Source organism: Equus caballus, chromosome 9 (genome assembly GCF_041296265.1).
Source record: "Equus caballus isolate H_3958 breed thoroughbred chromosome 9, TB-T2T, whole genome shotgun sequence".
Lineage (NCBI taxonomy): Eukaryota > Metazoa > Chordata > Mammalia > Perissodactyla > Equidae > Equus > Equus caballus.
The window spans coordinates 97,739,586-97,761,570 of NC_091692.1; the positions used below are offsets into that span (position 1 = coordinate 97,739,586).

At 48.1% G+C, this 21,985-nt stretch overlaps 2 long non-coding RNA genes across 2 annotated transcripts; one reads left to right on the forward strand and one right to left on the reverse strand.

The window, feature by feature from the left end:
• Window positions 1-6,747: 6,747 nt before the first annotated feature.
• Window positions 6,748-9,272, forward strand: LOC138915617 (uncharacterized). The gene is made up of 2 exons (XR_011421682.1): window positions 6,748-6,843; window positions 8,667-9,272. It is a non-coding gene; the product is annotated as an uncharacterized lncRNA (long non-coding RNA).
• Window positions 9,273-15,121: 5,849 nt separating this feature from the next.
• Window positions 15,122-21,881, reverse strand: LOC111775056 (uncharacterized). Its single transcript, XR_011421683.1, has 3 exons — window positions 21,752-21,881; window positions 20,358-20,459; window positions 15,122-15,257 (listed from the first exon to the last, which is right to left on the reverse strand). It is a non-coding gene; the product is annotated as an uncharacterized lncRNA (long non-coding RNA).
• Between the last annotated feature and the right edge of the window lie 104 nt (window positions 21,882-21,985).

A 21,985-nucleotide genomic window follows, 5' to 3' on the forward strand; every position in this document is an offset into this window, starting at 1 on the left:
GACACAGGCCTCAGTGGCTTACGTCAAGGACTCAGCAAGCCTGCGATCCTTCTGGAAGCTCTAGAGGAGCATCTGTTTCCTTGGCCTTTTCCAGCTTCTAGAGGCCACCCACATTCCTTGGCTCATGGCCCCTTCCTCCATCTTCAAAGTCAGCATCTCTCTGACCTGCTTCCAAATTCACAGCTCTCTCTGAGTCTCCTGCCTCCCTCTTCCGCTCTGAAGGACCCTTGTGATTACATTGGACCTACCCAGATCACCCAGGATGATCTCCCCATTTCAAGGTCAGCTCATTAGCAACTCTACTTCCATCTCAGTCTTTTTTTTTCCCCCTCTTTTTTCTCCCCAAATCCCCCCATACATAGTTGTATATTTTAGTTGTGGGTCCTTGTAGTTGTGGCATGTGGGACGCCACCTCAACATGGCCTAATGAGCGGTGCCATGTCTGCACCCAGGATCTGAATCTGGGAAACCCTGGGCTGCCAAAGCAGAGCGCACAAACTTAACCACTCGGCCACAGGGCCGGCCCCTTCCATCTCGGTCTTACTTCCCTTTTGCCAGGTAACAACATATTCACAGGTTCCAGGGAACAGGACATGGACATCTTTCGGGGTCATTTTCTGCCAACCACAGTCCCTGTGCCCAACATTATGACAGAAAGCCAGAGAGGAACCATTGTCCTGAGATAAGACAGGAAGGTGTAACGCTGTCTTTGCCGTGTGAGGGTGAGCTGCTCTGATCCCCCCATGGTGGGTATCGAGAAGAAAGCACTTGCCAAGTCAGTAGTTACATAGCAAAGTGCCAGAGGCTGTGCTGACCTGCTCCGGTGCAGACACCCCTTCCAGCACGGCAGCTCTGATTGGTTATGCCACTGTTTAAGATTTCTATAGTCTTGTCACCTTCCACCACTATTAATTTGTTTTCCGCAAAGGCCAGACAGGTGGATGTAATGGAGAGGTCGTGGGGATTACCACTCCTGCTTTCCTGAAGTCTTTTTGTTTAAGGCTTTATATTTTAGAGCAGTTTTAGGCTCACAGCAAAACTGAGGGGAAGGTACAGAGATTTTCCCATATGCCCTGACGCACACATGCACAGCCTCCCGCGTTATCGACGTCCCCGGGCAGAGTGGTGCATTGACACAATGAATGAACCCACATGGACCCATCGTAGTTACCCGAAGTCCAGGGTTTGCCTTAGGGTTCACTCTTGGTGTTGTACATTCTATGGGTTGGGGCAAATGTATAATGACATGAACCCATCATTATGGTATCATACAGAGTATTTCCGCTGCCCTAAAACTATCTCCTTCGTCAGCCTCCAGAGAAGCCAGGTGTGCCCTTTGGTGTGGTATTTTTTAGGTCCTGATGTGGGAGGCGGAGCCAGAGAGACTGAGGCTGGGCTCTGGCAGTGGAACGGCATGACTGTGAGTGGAGTCAGAGTGTCTGGTGATGTCAGCGTTTCTGTGGGTCAGGAGTCCATACACAGCTCAGCTGGGTGCTCTGCAGTGTCTCTCACAGGCTGGTGTCAGGACGTCAGCCAGGGCTGCAGCCTCCTCCTGGGGCTTGACTGGGGAAGGGTTTGCTTCCTTCTGGGCTGTTGGGTAAGGGCCTCAGTTTCTTGCTGGCTGTCAGTCTTGCCACGTAGGCCTCTCCAGAGGGCATCTTACAATATCTATTTTACACATTCGGGAACTGGAGAAATAACTATAGAGTGAGTCTGCAGAACTACCAGTATGATAGGAACTCGGGCCAAGATTCCAGTATCTCCTGTCCATGATAAGCCTCCATTTTTTTTTTTCTTTTTTTTGAGGAAGATCAGCGCTGAGCTAACTGCTGCCAATCCTCGTCTTTTTGCTGAGGAAGACTGGCCCTGAGCTAACATCCGTGCCCATCTTCCTCTATTTTATATGTGGGACACCTATCATAGCATGGCTTGCCAAGAAGTGCCATATCTGCACATGGCATCTGAACCAGCAAACCCCGGGCCACTGAAGCGGAACGTGCGCACTTAACCGCTGTGTCACCGGGCCGGCCCAATGAGCCTCCATTGACTAGTGGACCATAGTGGTGTTTTGGGGCCCCAGGAATTAATTCAGAACCAGTGCTTAGTTCCTGGCCATTGCCCTTCCTTCAGGGCATAGTCATCTCAGTAAATGGACAGGGGTCCTTTGTGGGGCTCAGAGGCAGATTTACTGTACACATGGTGACGGGTTGCAGGGTCTCTCCTGCAGGGGTCCGGGCTTCTCTTTTAACCACAGGGCCTAATTTGGCTCGTTGTGATACTGCTTCGGGCCTGGCTGGCTAGCACCGCCTTTCCCATTGGCGAGGAGCTTGGTACCACGTTCAAGGACAAGAGCACAACCAAGTCGTTTGCATGATTGTGTCTTTTGGGGTGTCTTTCCCGGCACCATTCTGGTACCAAGTACTGTACCTGTCAGAGTGCAGTGAGAAAAACAGAAAACTTATTAAACTTAAAAGACACACTTTAATATGAGGAGTTGGTCGAACAACGGTTGGAAGTCTACAGAAGCAAGAGGGGCACACGGAGGCAGCACAGGGATAATTTTGGAAACAGCCATCTCCCCCAGGGTGGGAACAGAGGAGCCACGGGGTGATCACCACTCAGAAGCTTGTGGGAGGGGGCGTGTGGAGCAGGGGCCTGTTTCTTAAGGGAGGTCATTACCTGGGCCGCCGTTCAGCCTCAGGAGCTCAGCGGAGGGCCCCAAAGAGTGGGGACTTTGCCGAGCTCTTTCTCCAGCCTCCGAGAGGACAGAGTGGGGCCTGATCTTGGGGCAGAGAGAGAAGTGGAGATTGGAGCCAACTGCAGCTGGGCCCAGCTTCTCCTGCGGGGGCGAATGGCCATTCTGGGGCAACACCGACAGGAACAGTCAGCAGACAGGAAGGAGCAGAACTAACAGGGAGCCAGTCGGCAAAGGAGAAGGTGTGGCTGCAGTATGGGTCTCACCTCAGAAGCAGGGTAGAGAGGTGGGGTTGGGGCTGAGACTGGCCATGGCAGCCGGCCCCCACTTACCTGCGATGGGGCCATCATAGCTTTCAGAAAGCCAGGCGCTCATGGATCCTTTCTAGGACCACTTCGGGCACCAATAGTTATAGCTCCGTTTCCCTGGAAGATGGAGCCGAAGAAGGCTTGGTTGAGAGGTATCATTCCCAAACGTGAGTGAAGGAAGAGGAAGGTGAGGCAGAGAATCCAGTGACGCCCGCCCCAGCTCGCCACCGCCTTGCGAGAGAGCTGCTGCTCTCCAGGTCCCAAGGGGTGCGACCCCCCAGGGATTTACACTGCCCCATTTTCGGGTTATGTCATCTGTCTCCTTCGTCAGCCCCCAGAGAAGTGAGGTGTGCTCCTCAGTGTTGTATTTTTCAGGTCCTGATATGGGAGGAGGAGCTGGGGACATAGATGCTGTGGGACCGTGAGGCCTTGGGCGAGTGGCGTCTTTTTGCTCCATCCTCTCACCTTCGGGCACTATGTCAGATAATGATTCACAGCTGTTCCCAGGGTTTCTATGGCCAGTTTTCTCGGCAGTGGGTGGCCAGGTCCTTCTTCCTAGTCTGTCTAGTCTGGAAGCTCCACTGAATCCTGTCCACCACAGTGACCCTGCTGGTATTTGAAATCCTGGTGGCACAGCTTTCAGCGTCGCAGCAACACGCAGCCACCACAGCGTGACAACTGACAAACAGGTGGTGTGCGTCCCTGACCCGGAAGCAAACCTGGTCCTTGGCACTGAAAGCGCCGGATCTTAACCACAAGACCACCAGGGCTGGCCGGGGGCTGTTAGATGAGTCTGGCACAAATCTCCTGTATTTCACTGCAGTACGCCTTTCTCACACAAATTTTATGTTTTCTGTTCAATGATTATACATCCAAATTCTGTAATACAGTGTATGTGTCATTTTGAACAACTGTATGCTGGCGCTAACAGTGACGGCAGCTCACTCCAGAAGTTTTTAAAACGTAGAGCTTTGTAGTCACAGGGAAATTTTTAAAAAATAAATTAAAAAAATAATTTGAGCTATACTTTTTTTGCAGAGAAATATTATAGGATTCTCCACAAAAAGCATAAAATATATTAGGATAGAAATCTTTGAAGAAAGTGGGGTAGATATAAAATTTCAAGGAGAAAACCACAATGTGTCATTTCTAATGATGAAAGAAGAACATTTTGTGTATGTTTACAAAGGGTGATGATGGTATCAGATGGTTATAGCATTTGTATCCCATTAGTAACGTAAGAGTTTTATTTTAAAATTTCATCAATATACCAGAAATTTGATCCTTTGCAACTATTTAAGCTTGTTATGAAAAATTTCAGATGCCAACTTTAAAATGCACAAGGAGGTACATAGTTTTGTATTTTTCTTTTTTAAAGATTTTTATTTTTTCCTTTTTTTTCTCCCCAAAACCCCCCCCGGTACATAGTTGTGTATTCTTCGTTGTTCTTCGTTGTGGGTTCTTCTAGTTGTGGCATGTGGGACGCCGCCTCAGCGTGGTCTGATGAGCAGTGCCATGTCCGCGCCCAGGATTCAAACCAACGAAACACTGGGCCGCCTGCAGTGGAGCGCACGAACTTAACCACTCGGCCACGGGGCCAGCCCCCATAGTTTTGTATTTTTAAATGAGATATGCCAGCAAGAAAATTTGAGGACTGCTGGTCTAGACAACTGGATTTTTAGAACTTCACTGAAGTAACCACCCCGTGTATCGCAATAATTTACCACACCCACCCGTGTCTCACCAAGGCAGCCAGGGAATCTGCCGCTCACTGGCCCCGAGGTCCTGTCAGCATACTTTAATCACTGTTCTGCACCATTGGGAGGATCTGAGGGCTGGCAGACAGTCGAGGGCCCTGTGGACTGATTGTGACACAGAAAACTGACATTCTTCTGAGGCCAGAGAGTAAGGTCTGTTGATGTCCCTTCCAGGTAGATGCACACCTCTCCTGGTGAATGTTTGCTGGGCTAGGAGGAACGTACTGATCACATCAACAGCTGCGTAACAGATGCTAACCACTGTATTGATTTGTTCCATCAATAAGAAAACACATCTGGAACCGCAGCTGCAATTGGAACCATCTTCCAATTAAGCTTACAACCATTTAGTCACTCTCCAAAAACCATCCATTTTCTGCAGTAATAAAGCTGGAGAATTTAGTTCTTCTGCCATGCTACTAATCTACATAATCTCTTAATTGTTGCCATATTTTCTTTGATTTACTATTCTGGTAGAACATTCAGAGCTCTTCCACTTGGCTTTTCTTAGAATAACAGTGACGGCTGTGTTGACAGTTAACATCATTTACCGCCTGCTATGTCGTGTATGTCTCAAAGATTTTATATTTATCAACCAACTAATCCTCAAAAACACCAACGAAGCCTAGGAAGCAGGTGCAATGGTTATCCCTGTTTTTGCTCAGGGATGTCAGTGGGGCTTAAATGGCAATTTTCTGATGCACAGGGTCGAACTTGGGTTTGTTCATCTGCCGTAATCTTGCATCTGTAAGACATAAGCGATTATTTTAACGAGGTCACAAAAAGTCCCTCCGGCTTCAATCTGAGAATTTAGGGATGTTTAGTTCGTCACTCTCTTTCGAGGACCCTGAGGTTCTTGAAATTTCCGTGTTCTTCTAATACGACCCTCCAGTAGCAAGAGGACAGAGAGAAGGAACATCTGCTTCTGTAGGGGCGCCTGCCAGAAGGACCTCCATGGCGGGGGTTCCACGATCAAAAAAGATGGACACCTACCAGATAGCCCCCCAGAACCCATTCACTCATAAAGATTTTAAGCCAGGCCAAGACATCAACAGGAAAAATAGATCATCAAATGCCCCACTCCTCAGAGATCACCAGCCTGTAGATGCGCAATGCCCATTGTTCTCTGCCACCCTTGTGTCTCTGTGGGACGTTTTTCCTGCCCCATTTCTCTCTTTCCACTCCTTCTTTGTGCAGTTCTCGTCAGTTTCACATGCCGAGAGCTCGTCCAGCATTATTCTGGAGACGCCTCTCTGTCTTTGTTTCTGTCGCCCTCTCGTTAACCATGGGCACCTTGAACTTACCATGGTTGGTGGGAGTGTCACGCCCTAGTCTCTTCCCTGAGCCAATCGGTCAGATTGAGAGGACAGACCAGAGCCACTTGGACCCACTCTGACGTCTTACCGGTGGGGGGACACCACTCCCTTTTCTTGATCCTTGACATGAGGATGAGTTTTCACTGGCAGTTGTCATTCAGAGGCCTTCTAAGTTTTATCCTTCACTCTTTGGGGTGAGAATGAGTGGCTGCTTCCAGTCAGGTGGTCCTCAAATTTCTGGACTTGATTGCTTTTCATTTCTCCATGCAAAACAGACAGTTTTATTCTAAAGTCATCTCCTTTGTGAAGAATCTTGTCAAAAGCAGCTGATAATAACCAAAGCGTGCAGCGAACATTCTGTTTTCTTACCTCATCTCCTAGAGCTACAAGTTCATGAAGCACATTATCTACCTTCTGATCTCTCCGGGAGAACAGCCCCTGGAGACATCGCCAAATGCCCATCCTTTCAATGACCGGCCTGCCTCCTGTCAGCCTCATCTCAGTTCCTTTGCGCCCACTCCTCGGCCTGCGGCCGATACCACGTACTTTACTTCGATTGTTGCTGTGGTAGGACCCCACTTCTGGTAGCAGCTTCTGAACCAGTCTGGGTAGGCTAGGTCTTCAGGAACAAATTCTTGATTTAAAATAACAAAGATTTATTTCTCACTCAGGCTACACGGCCACTGTGGCCCAAGGGCTCTGCTCCAGGACCCAGACCAACAGCGGAGCTGTTACGTCTCTTAAAGGCTATCGAGTTCCCTCAAATTGTGAGTGGATGGCACAACTAAACCCATGATATGGGTTCCTTTAATATGTAGCATTGTCATTAACACTCAGTTCAACATACTTTATAATTCTCATTGTGACTTCTCCTTTGACCCATGGGTTATTATAAAATATATTTTATAATTTCTAAATATGTGGGTATCTCTCGTTATATTTTTGTTATTTGATTTTAAGCTTAATTCAGCTGTATTCAGATAATGTATTCTTCATGATTTTAATTATGTGATATTTGTTAAAATGTGCTTTGTAGCTCAGTATATAGTCAATTTTGGTAAATCTTCCATGTATACTCAAAAAGAATGTGCTTCTGCAGTTACTGGGTCCCGTGTTCTCAATGTCAGCTAGCTTGAATTTGTCAACCACGTCATATCAGTTTTCTGTATTCCTACTGACGTGTTGGTCTGGTTGTTCTGACCATTACTGGGAGATATGTGTCAACATTTCCTGCTGTGATTGTGGATTTGTCTGTTTCTCTTTTTAGTTTTGTTTGACATATTCTGAAACCCTATGATCAGATGTGTACAGCTTTCTAAGTGCTATATCATCATGGTGAATTGATCCTTACCATTTTGAAATACTTTTTTCTTTAACTCTAATAATGCTTATTGCTTTAAAGTTTAATTTATCTGATATTAAAATAACACTGCCAGTTTTGTTTTAATTCGTTCTTGAATAATATATATTTTGTTTTACTGTTAATGTTTCTGTATCTTTATACTTAACATGTGCTTTTTGCAAGCAACATACAGTTTTTAAAATCCAGTCTGACAATCCCTGTCTTTTCCTTGGAACTCTTTTCCGTTTACATATAGTGTAGTCAAGCATCCATCTGTGTTTTCAAATCCCTCCTTAGTGCTCACTTTAACTTTTCTGCTTACTCAGTGTTCCTTTCTACTCTCCTTTTGCCTTCTTCCAATTCATTAAAATGTTTCTATTATTCCATTTTTCCTTACTATTAGCAGTTAGGTATAAATTTGTATTTTCTGTTGCTGCATAACAAATTATCACAAACTTAGCAACTTAAAACAACACACATTTCTTACCTTCCAGTGTCTGTGGGTCGGGAACCTGAGGGTGGCTTGGTGGGCCTCCTCTCGGGGCTCGCAGGCTGCAGTCCCCCTGGAGGCTTGCGTGGGGAAGAGTTGACTTCTAAGTTCCTTCTGGTTGTTGGGAGGATTCTCTTCCTGTGGATGTCAGGCTGAGGCCTGGCTTTTTGCTGGCCGTTGGCTAGAGGCGCTCTTCCATCTTAGAGGCCGTCCACAGCCCCCTGTCACATGGCCCTCTCCACAGGCGGTTCACAACACTACCATCTGCTTCCTTAAGGCCAGCAGGAGCATCCGTCTGCTCAGACGGAATCGTATGTGATGTAACGTAAACATGGGAATGACATCTGTCGCCTGTGCCATATTCCATTGGCTAGAAGCAAATCACAGATTCCACCAACACTCAGAGAAAGGGCTTACACAGAGCACTAACCACTGGGCATCACCTTAGGGTGTGTCTGACACAACGTTCTTTCACTAATCGTTTAGTAATTACCCTAGAATTTACAAAATATCTCTGAATTCTTCAAGTCTAATATAACTGTCCACTTTCCTGACATTGCAAGGACCTTAGCACTTTTAGCTACACTTACTCTCTTCCAGCATATATGCTGTAATTTTGTGTGTGTTTTAACTCTCATATATATGTGATATTAATGTTATTGTTTTGCACATATTTACTCATACATGTATTCTTCTATCGTACTTCATCCTTGCTGCACCTCCATGTCCAATCTGGCATCCTCTCTCTCTCCCTTCAGAGCACCTTTTGTTACTCTCTTCACTGTGGGTCTCCTGCTACTGAATCCTCTTGTGAAATGAATGAGAAACCTCAAGTAAACTGGAGTCGGGGAGGCCTATGGGGAGCTCTCACCCCATCACACATGTCAATCACATCAACCAGGAAGAGAAGGGCACTTGCATCTCCCACAGGAAGTGCAACTACTTTACTACTGAAGGACGATTTCTCTCTCCAGCCAGCAGCAGCTCAGCCAATGGGAAATGCCACAGCTCAGCCAATGAGAAACACTACAGCTCAGCCAATGAGAAATGCTTCAGCTCAGCCAATGAGAAACGCCACAGCTCAGCCAATGAGAAATGCCACAGCTCAGCCAATGAGAAATGCCACAGCTCAGCCAATAAGAAGCCATTCTCGCCCTGAACTGTTACTCTCCCCCAATGGACTTTGCTTTAGAACAGCCCCTCCCGCTCCCCCTTCTTCTCTATAAAAGCAGCTCCCCACGGAGATTGGATTGGTGGTTACCACAGGGGAAGGAGGAGGATGAAAGGGGTGATTAGGCACATGTGTGTGGTGATGGATTGTAATTGGTCATTGGGTGGTGACCATAATGTAATCTACACAGAAATCAAAATATAATGATGTACACCTGAAACTTATATAGTGTTATAAACCAATGTTACTGCAATTAAAAAAAAAAAAAAAACAGCTTCCCTCCTTTGTTTTCTGGATTTGCTTGTGGTTCATCATCTCATGCACATGCCAAATTGCAATTCTTCTGGCTATTCTCAAAAAAATTCATTTCAAGGACAAAATAACAGGCGAATTTGCTTTTTAAGTTCACACTCTTAGGTTTTGTTTGTCCAAAGGTGTGTTTATTTTGCCTTAATTATTTTTGTATCCCTCTGAAGATAATATATCTTTTTTCCTTTAACGAATTCAAAGATTTTTCTCATTGTTTTTAGTTTTAGCAGTTTTACTGTGGTGTGCTTTGGTGTGTGTGCACCTGCTTGTTTTTGTATTTATCCTACTTGGGATTCATAACGCATATCAAAGCTGTGACTTGATGTCTTTTGTTAGTTTTGAAAAATTCTCTTTAAGTGTTTCTACTACCTCTCTTTCCTTATGTTTGCAACTCCAGTTACATCTGCATCAGACCTTTCTTTTTGTCTCTCCATCTTTAATCTGGATATTTTCATTTGTATTATATTCCTGGTTACTAATTCTATTTTCAGCTATGTCTATTATATTGTTAAACTTATCCATTGAGCTCTCAATTTCAGTTTTTCTATTTTTATATTCTAGAATTTCCATTTGGTTCTTTATTACTGTTTCCAGTTTGCTGCCCATAATTTTCAATCTTGTCTTTTAATTCCTTGAACATTTTTTTGTTTGTTGTTAGTGTCATCAAGTTGATTCCAAGTCCTAGTGACCCTGTGTGCAGCAGAGCAGAAGCCTCTCTGGTCTTTTGTGCCCCATCTTCTCACATTCCCACACAGTATCAGACAATGGTCTGCTGCTACTCAGGGTTTTCGTGGCCAATTTTTTTGGAAGTGGGCAGCCAGGTCCTTCTTCCTAGTCTGTCTTAGTCTGGAAGCTCCCCTGACTTGTCCACCTGTCCACCATGGGTGACCCTGCTGGTATTTGAAATAGTGGTAGCATAACTTTCAGCCTCATGGAAGCATGCAGCCACCACACTGTGACAACCAACAGATGGGTAATGTGGTTCCCTGACCAGGAAATAAACCCAGGCTTAGACAGTAAGAGCACCACATCCAAACCACTAACACCACTGGGGCTAGTGTTCCTTGAACATATCATTCTTATTTATTTATTTATTGGTAATGAAGACTGGCCCTGAGCTAACATCTGTGCCCATCTTCCTCCATTTCGTATGTGGGACGCCTGCCACAGCATGGCTTGATGAGTGGTATGTGGGTCCGTGCCCAGGATCTGAACCTGTGAACCCCTGGCCACTGAAGCAGAGCACGTGAACTGAACCACTGCACCGGCCCTCATATTTATTTTAAAGTCAGTGTCCAAGAACTCCATTATTGGCTCTATCTGGGTCTGCTCCTATTGTTCACCATTTTTCTTGCCCTTTAGTCATATCTTGTTTCCTCATTAGCCTGATTATTTTTTGGATGCCTTTAACATTGCGTATTAAAAATCTTGGAGGTGTGCTAAAGTTCTGGACAATGCCATCTTCCTCTGGAGAAGATTTATTTCTGGCAGGCAGCAAGGCTAGGAGCAGCTCCTGATTACCTTCATCCAGGCAGGGGTTCAGTGATTTGAAGCTGAGGCTTCAACATTCCCACAACAGTTGCTTTATTTCCCAAAGGATGGAGTTTTCAGGATTCCTGCCCAATAGGGTTGCCAGATAAGATACAAGACACTCATTTAAATTTGAATTCCAGAAAAACAATGAATCATTTTTTAGTGTATGTCCCCAAAATTGAATTCTGTATTTTTATTAGTTAAATCTGACAACTCTAAACCCAAAGCCTTACCAAGCACCCTGGATTAGAGACTGTGTCCCATTGACTCTGTGATCTGCCGAGAACCCTGATCAGTTTGTTGGCCTCCCCTCCCACGGAGGCTGTGGCTTTCAGCACCGGTGGCTGCTGCCAGGCAAAACCCATCTGCATGGGCTGGGCCCCCTCTCCTGTGCTCTCTTCTTGGCCCCACAATTCTTCACTCCCATTAGCCTTTGCAGCGCCTTCAGACACATGTTTACAGTGTTCACTCTGTCTGTCTTTTCTATTGCTGTCATGGGGAAGGCTGGTCTGAGGCCCCTGCTCTGCTCTGCAGGGAGCAGAACCACGCCTGGAGTCTTCTTGAGCTGCTTTCCCCCCCGAATTTTGTGGACACTGATTCACGACTTCTAACATTCAATGTTGCCTTAAAAGTCTTAGGAGAGCCCAATTTGATTTCTTTTTCTACTTGGGTGCTTGAATAACTTGTTTTTTAGCTTTAACAACCTAATCAGGATGTGTCTGATGCCAGTTGTTTTGTTTCCTGGTGTATTTTTTTTCCCTTTTGTCTTAAGATTCATTTCAGGAAATTTTTCTGTATTTTATCTTTAAATATTTTCCCCATGGTTAGTCTCTGCGTTCTAGAGACACTAATTCTTCTTGTGTTTGATGGTCTTCGCCACTCTCTGCGTCTCCTCCTTCTAATCGGTTTCCATGCATTTCAGCCATATTCACTGTGAGCCAAGGGCCTTTCCTTGCGGCCTCGAGCCCCACCTGCCCCGTGTTGACCGTCTTCCTGGCTGCTCCTGCTTCACTTCTTGATGTGTGGGACTTAACTGTTTTCCGTTCCTCTCCTCATCTGTAGCGACTCTGTTCCTTACCCCCTTTGCTGTTTTCCCATCTTATCTTTGACCCTTGGTTTGATCCAGTTTCTGTTTTGCTGTGTTCTTCCGCTTTCTACTGCGGTTCTTCTGGAGAGCTGGCTTTGTGGCTTGCTCTCTTCCAGTGACTTCTAACAGCTGTGTCACCCCTACAGTCGGCTTGCATCCTTTCCCTTCACGTCAGCCTGGTACCGCGAGGGGCCCTCCTCTGCTCCCAGGCACCGTCTCAATTGCAGAAGCACAGGCTGAGCGTTTGCTAACTTCTGAGAATTCACGTGTTCTATCGTTAGACTGTCGGGAAGCCCTGTGGGGGGCAGCCGCCATCATTACCCCATTTTAGAGAAAGGGACACTGAGGCGCAGAGAGGTTAACTGGTTGCAGGACATCACCTGGGCGGAGAGCAGCAGGGCCAGGTGTGGACGCCTCTCCCAGTGCCCAGCAGCCCTCCCTGCTCAGCTCCCCGGAAGCTGGAGCTACTCGGCTGGGAGGCTGAGTGGGGGCTGGAGCAAAGCTTGCAGGGTCCTGAGTCCCAGTGGGCTTACGGGTTGAGACCCTGCTTCAGCCCCATCGGCTCAGCCCGTGGCTGCAGGCGCCTGAATGCAGGAGGGGTCCTGTGGGGGGTCCCCATCCTTCTCACCCTTCCTTGGGTTTCCTACCAACTTCTCCAGCGCGTCTCCCACGCTGGGGGCTCACAGGGCATTTGCAGGGTCCCCGCGTGTCTGCAGAGGGTCGGGAACTTTCTGCCGAGCTCCAGATGCTCTGTGGATGAGCCGCTGACCCTCGAGGGCGCGAACGCCGAGGGAGCCGCGGTGTCGGAGGTGGCAACAGCAAGGTGGGCCCCGGAGAGGACTGGGGCCAGCACCCCTCCCGCAGGGCTCCTTCATCAGCCGCCGCTGTCCCAGGGCCCCTGGAGGCTGTGGAGAGGCTTCTGGAGCTGGGGCTGAGCCCCGGGTGTGCGCCGGCCGGGCGGCTGCAGCAGGTGTGGGAGCACAGGTCCGGGCACGCAGGGCACTGGTTTGTCCTCCCTAAAAGTGGTCAGGAGCCTGGTGACCCTGCGTCGGGCTGGTCCCTAACTTTTGCAGCGCCCTTTTCCTCCCAGAAGTCCGTGCTTTGAACCTTCAGGGTCACCCCGAAATCTAGACCACAGCTACCTCTGGTTTCTGAGTGCCTCCTTTGGCTCTCCTCATCTCCTTGGACCCTGATGTCCACCGTGGGAAGTAGTGTTACCATGGAGGTGGGGAAACTGAGGCTGGCTACCTCAGGGATTGGTGGGAGACCTCCTGGGTGGTGAGGCAGCGCTGGGCCCACCCACCTCGTCCCACAGTCTCAGCACTTCCTGCTTCTCCAAGAAAACTGAGCCCTAAGGTGCAAAGGTGCTGACCCCCGCCCGGCAGCTCCCAGCGCCCTCAGCCAGGCCCGCGCAGCTTCTCCCTGGTGGCTGGGAACACGTCAGCTGTGCCTTTGTCCAGCACCCTGGGCCAGGGGGGGACCGGGGTGCCTGGACTTCTCCCGGGCCCAGGGGACTGGGTCAGATGAGGCTGACTCAGGGCCCGTGGGAGCCACTGTGCAGCCTGGGCACCAAATGCCACCGCCTTCATTTCTTTAAGTGCATCCGATTTGAACCCCAGACCCTCTCCCAGCTCAGTCTCACATCCTCCCACCCCCACCCCAGATCCCGCCCCAATCTGTAAAGCGGAAGTATAGCCTGGAAAATGTGGGATCGGCCCAGGGTCTGCTGGTGGGCCCGCTGCTTCCACACCTGCGGGTGCCAGGGCCTTTGCCCAGCTAGGGAGCCCGCGCCCAGGGCCCCACCCTCACCCCCAGGGTGCTTCCTCAGGCTGCTGTTCTGGGGTCCTTTGTCTTTGAAAACATTCCCTCTGCTCTTCTCCTCCAGACCCTCAGCTTCCTCTCGTTCAGAGACAGGAGGGGGCTGTTGAAACAAGCAGCCGAGCCTTTGGCTTCAAATTATTCCTGCTTTCTCCTCAAACAGACAAGCGAAATGTGAGGCCAGGAGGACAAAGGGCCTGGCTGCTCCTGAGAAGGGGCCACATGAGGAGGGGGAGCATGGGGAGGAGCCCACCTGTCAGCTGGTCATGCTCCACACCCCTGCCAGGCCCAGGACTGGGCGTGGGGGCGGCCCCAGGCGTTGGGGACAGGGGGGCCACGAGAGGTCCAGAGCGTGCAGGTGGCCGTCTGAGGGGTGCTGAGAAAGACGTGCCAACACAGCTGGTGTCCGAGGGGTGAGGGCACCCGGTGGGCCGAGGGGACAGGCCCCGAGCAGCTAACTCAGGGTCGGGGAGGGGAGGGGTTGGGGAGGGTCGGAGGCCTGTGGAGGCCACGGGAAGCCGGAAGGACGGTCTTTTCAACAAACGGTGCTGGAGAAATTGCACGTCCACAGGCAAAGAAGTGAACTGTGACCTAAACCTCACACCTCATAAAAACCTGACTCGAAATGGATTATGGGGATTTAAATGTAAAATGTAAAACTAAAAAACTTTTAGGAGAATGCAGGAGAAAATCTTTGGGACCCGTGGCTTGGTGAAGGCTCCTTAGAGAAAAAGCATGATTCATTTAAAAAAAAATCAACAAATTTGACTTCATCAAAAGTAGAACTTTTGTTCTGCAAAAGACTCTGTTAAGAGGATGAAAAGACAAGTCCCAGAGGGAGAAAATATTTGCAAATCACGTATCTGACCAAGGACCCGTATCCAGAACATACAGACAAGTCTTGAAACCCCACGGTGAAAAAATCATACCATCCAGGTATGAAATGAGCAAAGGAGACAAGAGGAATCTCACCGATGAGACCTCATGACAGCCACTGAACACAGGAGACGGTGACCGTCACACACCTGGTAGGAGAGCTGGAATTAAAGACAGCGACCACACCAAATGCTGGCGAGGGCGCAGAGGAACTGGATCCCCCACTGCTGGTGGGAACGCACAGGGGCACCGACAAGGGAAAACAGTGGCGGCTTCGTAAGAAACTAAACATACATTTTCCGCGTGACTCGGCAATCACACTGCTGGGCATTTATTCCAGTAAAATGAAAGCCGTGCCCACATGACAATGCGCGCACACGTGTCCAGAGCAGCTTTATACGGAACAGCCGAAGCTGAAACAACCTGCGTGTTCTCCGGCGGGTGAAAGGCTACGCCGCCAGTGGTCTGTCCGTCCGCGCCGTGGAGCACCCCGGGCAGTGAAGAGGAATGAACTAGTGCACAGCGACGGTTCGGACGGACCTCAGGGGCACGACGCTGAGCGGAAAAAAGCCAGTCACACAGGGCTGCCTACTGTGTGATTCCGTTCATATAACATTTTCAAAATGACAAAATTACAGAGATGGAGGCCAGAAGAGTGGATGCAGGGCTCGTGAGGGGAAGAAGGAGGGAGAGAGATGGGTGTGACGGGAAGGGGGTGACACAGAGGAGCCTTGTGCTGACGGAGCAGTTCTGCGTCCTGATGGTGGTGGTGGTTACACACATCTACACACGGGATAAAACCGCACATAACCGTTAACACACACAGGATCACATGTGACACTGCAATCCAGTGAGCGGGGTCTGTGGATGGGACTCTGTCGACAGCCTGGTTTGTGGATTGTGCCGCAGTTGTGAATGACGTCATCATTGGGGGAAACTTGTGAAGGGCATATGGGAACTCTACTGTTTCTGCAAATTCTTGTAAATCTATAATTGTTCCCAAATAAAAGTTTAGTAAAACTACCAGGCATGCAAGGAAACAGGAAAATACAACCCACAGTGAAGAGCAAAATCAAACAAACTGACTCAGAAGTGACACAGATGACAGAATTAGTAGGTAAGGACATTGAAACTTATAACTGTATCCCACACACACACACCCCTACCTCTTGTCTCTAGCTCCTTACTCCTAAACTTCTAGACATGCAAACTACAATGTCTGAGATGAAAAATACACAGGATGGGATTAATGGCAGATGAGACATTGAAAAAAAATTAGTTAATTTGAAGACACAGCAGCAGAAACTATCCAAAATGAAACACAGAGAGAAAGAAGGTTGAAAAAAACACAAACAGAGCTTTCTGCTTCCAGGATGGAGTGACTCGGGCTTGACCGATCCTTCCGCCTGAAACCACAACAACGAGACCTGGAAAGTGTGAAAAATGGTTTTCCAGACATTGGACATCAGGGAGTAAATCGGTGATCCCCAAGAGACTGGAATTAAGTAAGCGGGCCCTTTGGTTGCCTAGCACACCGCTCAGAGAGAAGTTCCAGGCTGTGGTGCAGGGAGCGGGGTCCAGGCAGAGCCCCCAGAGTTAAGGAGACAGTTCAGGGCGCAGGGACACCAAGGCAGCTAGAGACTGTAAGTGCCAGAGAGCAGAGAGCTGCCAGGAGGAGGAGAGCTCCGGAGGCGCTGAGGGGCCCCTTTGGGTGTCCCGGTGAAGACTCGTGCACGTGGGGAAGCTTCTCTCTGCGAGGAGAGAAAGAAGGGACCTAGCTTGTTCACAGCAGCCACAGCAGGAAGCCCCGTGGCTCACAGAGTATTGGTTGGAGCGCTCAGAACGGCCTCGCCTCAGTGTTGAGGAAGAATTATTCCTGGAATAAATGCTACACTGGGACAGCCTAGCTCATCTTAAAGAAAGACCCGAAGGATAAAATTTTCCCAGGAATTTAACAGTATCCCAGGATGAAATTCAAGAATACTTACAGAGATGCAAAAACATACAGCAAGGAATGGGCAAAATGCACCATGCCAGGCATGCAATGGAAGATTACGAGACATGCAAAGAAGGAGAAAAGTATGACCATGAAAGAGAAAAGTCAACCCATCAAGACAAACCCAGAACTGACACAGATGTTAGAATTAGATTATAAAGACGTTTAAACAGCTGTGAAAACTGTATTCCAGATGCTCAAAAAATGGAGTAGGGTCATGTAAGATATAAAAAAGACCCAAACTGAAATTCTAGAGATAAAAACTACAGTGTCTGAGATTAAAAAAATAAAATAAAATAAAATAAAATAAACCCCAAACCCCACAACTCTGGATGGGATTAGTGCAGAATAGACATTGCAGAGGTAAAGATTAGTGAATCTGAAGACAACAATAGAAACTACCCAAAATAAAATCACACAGACAAAGGGAGTCCCTCCAAATGAAAAGAGGATCAGTGAGGTGCAGGACAACTCGAAGGAGCCTAATATACAAGGGATGGGAGTCTCTAAAGGAGAGAAGACAGAAGGGAAATAGAAAAAAATATTTGAAGAAAGGATGACTTTATAATTTCCAGATTTGATGAAAAATATAAACCACATTGCCCAAAAGCTCAACAAACCCCAAGCACAGGAAAACAGGAAGGAAAATCATGCTAAGACACACATCATGATAAAATTTCTTAAATCCAGTAATAAAGAGAAAATCTTAAAAGCAGCCAGAGGAAAAAAGACACGTTGTAAACAGAAGAACAAAGATAAGGGGATGGCAGATTTCTTCTTGGAAACAATAAAAGTGAGGAGACAGTGGAGCAACATCTTTAAAGTCCTGAAGGGAAAAAAACCTTGTCAACCTTGAATTCTATACCCAGTGCAAATATCTCTCAAAACTGAAGGCTAAATAAAGACCTTTCCAGACATATAAAGGGTGAAAGACTCGCCGGCAGACTCGCACTCTAAGAAATGTGAGTGGAGGTCCTACCGGCAGAAGGAAAGGAGTACTGGAGGGAAGTGCGGACCCACGCAAAGGAAGGAGGGGCACCAGAAAGGGTAGATGCATAGGTAGATATATAAGATAGTGTCTTATTTAAATTTATTGAAAAGATAATTGAAGAAATAAGGAACAAAAATAATGGTGAAGTGTTATAGGGTTTTATAACATGTAGATGCATGTACTGAAAATTGCACAAACTATAGTTGTTTGGCTCAACTGTGTGATACAAATATAAAGTTTGGGAGGGGGAGTAGAAATAGATCATTTAGGTTCTTGCACTCCACGTGCATTGGGTAACGTCACTTGAAGGTAGATTGTGATAAGTTACGAATGCATACTGTAAACCCTTCACAGCTACTCAAATATCACGAGTTATAGCTAACAAGTCAACAAAGGAGACAAAATGGAATTTTAAAAACTATGCAATCCAAAAGGAGGCAGAAAAAGAGGAAAAGGAAAATAAAGAACTGATTAGGCCAGCAGAAAACAAGCAGCAACATGGCAGTTTTGAACTTGACTGCATCGGTAATCTCATTAAATGTAGGTGATCTAAACACTCCAGTTAAAAGGCAGACATCGTCATTTTGGATTAAAAAAATCCACCTCTACTGTGCTTGTAAGAAACACACTTTAAATATAAAGACATGAATAGGCAAAAATTAAAAGGACAGACACAAATAGGCCAGGATAATACTAAACATGAGAAAGCTGAAGTGACTCTGTAACATCAGAAAAAGCAGATTTCAGAAAAAAGAATATTACTAGGGAAGAAAGAGTCATTTCATAATGACAAAAGGATCAGTTCATCAAGAGAGCATAAGAGTCCTAAATGTTTACGCAGCTACTAACAGAGCTTCAAAATACACGAAGCAGAAACAGATACAACTACAAGGAGAAGTAAACAATCCACCATTATAGTGGCAGATTTCAACACCCCTCTCTCAATAATTGATGAAGCGAGTAGAAAGAAAATCAGTAATGATGTAACAGAATTGAATAAGTATCAAACATCATCCATCCATCCATTTATCATCCCTTTGCCATTCATCTATCCATCTATTACTGCTTCCATAAATTTGTCCATTCATCCGATCTTTTCCCCAGTAGCTGATTTACTCTTTCATCAATTCATACATTCTCGCGTTATGAGTCATCGATTCACAAACTTACCGGTCTATCCACCCATTACTGTATCCATTGTACCCTTACCACCATCTTAAATCATCCCTCATTTATTCATTTATCTGTCTACTATTAATTCAAACATCCACCATACACATATTCATACTGTTTACTTGACAGAAAATTCTGAGAAAGCAGGGACCATATTTAGTTCATGCCACAACTGTATTCTCCAACGTCATACATTTTGGTTGTCACATGAAAGACAAAAATTGTGCTGAATGATTGAACTCATCCATCAATTCACCTATTCCTCTGCTCAACCAACCCCTTACTTATCTAATTTATCCATCCATCAAATCCCTTCAACTATTGTTTCATGTATCAATTCATTATTTCAGCCATTTGTTCAATTAACCCAATCTTCATTCTTTTATTAGCTAATTTATTCACTAATTTAGCCATCTGCTCGTCATTTGTCTATTCATTAGCTCATTCATAAATTCACTCGCATTATTTCATTCCATCTATTCACTCAGTTTTCCATTTATTCCAGTTCTTGTCCTTACAAACTAACCTTTGGCAAATTCATACTCTTATCTGAATCTCAGTTTCCACACGTTCATAAGTGGGGCTAATAGCAGTCCCTATTTCTTGAAGATTGATGAGATAATGAATGAAATTCCTTAGCATAATTCCTAACACATAGTCAGAGCTTCATAAATGATAGCTTTTACTTTTTTTGAGGAAGATTAACCCTGAGCTAACATCCAACGCCAATCCTCCTCTTTTTGCTGAGGAAGATTGGCCTTGAGCTAACATCCGTGCCCATCTTCCTCTATTTTATATGTGTGACACCTGCCACAGCATGGCTTGATGAGTGGTGTGTAGGTCCGTGCCTGGGATCTGAACCTGTGAACCCCGGGCTGCTGAAGTGGAGCACACAAACTTAACTGCTGCACCACCAGGCTGGCCTCATATAACTACTGTTCTTTTAACTAAGTATTCAGTTTCTTTAAGTTACTAATTCATTAACTCACTCTTCCATACATCTATCTAACTCATCCATTCACCCTTCTCTCATTTATCTGCCCATCCAATCATTAATCCACTCCTTCAATTTACACATCTTTGGACTCTTGTAAAATACAAACCACATACCAAACACGGTACAAATCAAAGTTGTGTGGCTTGATTGACCACAAAGGAAATACTCATGGAGTAACGACCTGATTCAAGAAATAAAATATTTCTGCCCGGTGACATAGCGATTAAGTTTGTGTGCTCCACTTCAGTGGCCCGGGGTTCTTGGGTTTGGATCCCTGGCCCAGACCTATGCACCACTCATCAAGCCATGCTGTGGTGGCATCCCACATACAAAATAGAGGAAGATTGGCACAGATGTTAGCTCAGCGACAATCTTCCTCAAGTAAAAAGAGGAGGATTGTCAACAGAAGTTAGTTCAGGGCCGATCTTCCTCATAAAAAAAACAAAAAAATTTGCCAGAACCCCATCTCTCCACCCAGAGAACCCCCGATCTGGGCACCTTTATCACTCCTAGAGAGAGGGGATTGGACTTCAGAAGAGGCCAGTGGTGAGGGGCTGCTGCTAGGAGAGGTCTGCGGCGAGGGTGGCCCCAGGGCGAGGTCTGTAGGGCGACAACAAAGGAAAGGAGCTGTAGGCCGGCCCCTGCGTGTGCCATCGAGGCAAGCTGGGAGCCCGGGGGCGGGCTGGTGGGGAGCGAGGAGGGGACAGAGGGAGGGGACGTGAAGGCCCTGTTGGGTCTTAGCAGGGAGACTGGGAGGGCCCTCTGGTGTCTCGGTTTGGGTGGAGCTGCACCCTGACGGGCAGTGCTTCTGGACCCATCCCTCAGAGCTGTGGGAGCCACGTTTCTGGAATTGGTGCTCTTTTCTCTAAAATGGGAGAGTGACAGAACCTCCTCCCGGCTTAGGCAGGACACAGAACACAGGCCCTCCCCCTGACCAGCGTGTCTGTCACTAGGTGGCCTCACTGGATACAGTGCCCACTGTGCTGCAGCCATGGGACCTAAGCCTCATGGAGGCCGTGCTCTAGGATGGGGAGGCCAACTGGTGTGGCTGGTGTTGGGGGCAGCTGGCCAGGAGGTCCTCTGACCTGGCTGTCACAAAGAGGTCAGCAGCCACCAGGGAGGAGCTGAGGGGAAGGGGCGTGGAGCCAGGACACACCCGCAGGCTCCTGACTGCCCGAGGCCGGCCCTGGTCTGGAGGCGCCAGGCCAGCCCTGCCTGGCCTGACTTTCTCCCCGGCTGCCGCAGGCCGCCCGTGAGCTCGCTCAGAGAATTGTGGAGCTTGACAAGCGTGAGTGGAGGCGTGTGCGCGAGACCAAACTCACACTGCAGGCGGCGCTTCTCCCTCTCAGGCCTGGGGATCAGGGGCGTCACCTTCTAGCAGAGGCCTCCTGGGCGCGGGCGGGGGCTCCTCATGCAGAGGATGTAAAGCCCAGCTGAGCCCACTGTGGGGCCCCTCCACCCGGCCACCAAGGACAAGGAGGCCCAAGTGGACAGGCCACAGCAGGTGGCCGAGGCCAAGGAGACGCTGGTCATAGCTCGGCGGGCACTGCGGGAGCAGACCCAGGAGGGTGGGCAGGGCTCGTGCTGGGGGCTGAGGAGGCCAGGCCCAGGGAGGGGCATCACGTTGGGTCCTCTGGTCAGCCCCCTACACTCATGTCCCTACAGGGGAGGAGGAAGTGCCCGGGCTGAAAAGCCAGGTCACTCGGCTGCACGACATGCTGTGATGGACGTGGGAGACCACACCTGCAGTGACAGCCAGCACTGGTCGGGAGAGGGGCCGGTGACCTCGTGGCTGCCCCCAGGTGACCTCTTGTCTTCGACCCGTCAGGCTAGGTGCCAGCTTCCTGCGCTATCAGGACACCAACTACACGGACACGGTGAACCCGGCCTACCTGCAGCCAGAGAGGACTCGGCTGGCGCTGCTGGGGCCGCTCAGGTGAGGTGAAGGTGGGCACACCTGGCAGCCCTGCTCCCAGCTCCCCACGGCCAGGGATGGCCCCGCCCGGGGCCTGGGCTCTGCTCATTCTCCTCCTCACCCAGGCCCGGTGGGTGCCGGCGAGTGGCTGCCGGGGGTTGGCTCCTTGGCTTGTGCAGCTGCCCCGCGAGGCCTCTGGTGCTGGGACCCA